This window comes from Gavialis gangeticus, unplaced genomic scaffold (genome assembly GCF_001723915.1).
Source record: "Gavialis gangeticus isolate Ggan-Ray unplaced genomic scaffold, GavGan_comp1, whole genome shotgun sequence".
NCBI lineage: Eukaryota > Metazoa > Chordata > Crocodylia > Gavialidae > Gavialis > Gavialis gangeticus.
In genome coordinates, this window is record NW_017729031.1 from 105927086 (window position 1) to 105928209 (window position 1124).

Sequence of the window (1124 nt, forward strand, 5' to 3'; positions counted from 1 at the left end):
GGGCGGCTGAAGAAAAATTTAGTTTTCTCTCTCTTTCAAGGAAGAAAAGAAAAAACCTGTTCTTTAAACAGAAATAAGTTTCTCATTTCAACTCTAGCAGGACACCAGCTCTGCTCTGGAGGGGTGAAGTCAGTTACCAAGTTCCACATGAGATTAGCTCAGGAAGACCCTAATACAGGTCTGAACGCCTACCCATGATCACAACACAAATAAAGATCCAGCCACCCAGGAACCTTGGTTATCTACTTAGGAGCAAGTCTCCCATCTTCACTGACCTTTCTCCAAAGGACATCATTTGTCTCATCATCTCAGCCTGTTTTTGCTTTTTGACTTTTTGTAGCTGTCAGCAATGTCAGAGAGCCTTGCAGGCTCCCACGAGGTATGGGTTAGGGCCCACTGCTCTTATACACCAAGATACAGAGGAGGCCACATGCCAAATAAAATAGAAAAGGGAAATACAATCTTTCCTCGAATGTGACAGCAGACTTTGTCACCACTACCCAGCTTGTGTGTACCATTTTAACAGGTCTCCAGAGCCAAAAGCCTTTTATAGATCATTCATATTCAATCTGCTCTAAAAGTCAACGTGTCTTGTAAACTTGTGTTTTGATACCACACATGCCTTCCACTTAAAAGACAACAGGTGCAAAATACACCTCCAGTCTTTTTAAGTGCCAGAGGCTTGCTACACCCAGGCTAAAAACACTGCAGAAACGTACACTGCACGGACTTGGGGGAGCCTGCAACAAGGAGAAAGAGAGGTAGAGGAAAGAGGGGGAGGACAATGACCCGCACTGGTTTTGTAAGCACTGCGGGTCGGGGTGGCGGGCCCAGCCGAGGAAGAGAGCGGCTGCGTGGAGCGGCGCTGCCTGGCGGGAGGTAAAGCCAGCCCTCAAACGGCGCCGCCTGCTGGCCAGCGCCCTGCCGGCGAAGCCCAGGCCTGGCACAGAAGCCGCGGCCACGTGCGCCCAGGCCTGGGCCCGCGCCAGGCCGATAGGAGCGGGGCCGGCGCGGCAGATGGAGAACAGGAAGGGGGCGCCGGCGCCCCGGCCTCCGCCCACACGCGGCGCAGGAAGAACTTGCCACGCCGCGACACCAGTCAGTGCGGAGCCGCCCGCACCCCA

General features: G+C 53.3%; 1 protein-coding gene across 2 annotated transcripts in view; it reads right to left on the reverse strand.

Annotated features, from left to right (window-relative positions):
- The window catches only part of NOP58 (NOP58 ribonucleoprotein), a 66551-nt gene that overhangs the window by 64540 nt on the left and 887 nt on the right, over window positions 1–1124 (reverse strand). The window lies entirely within an intron of this gene.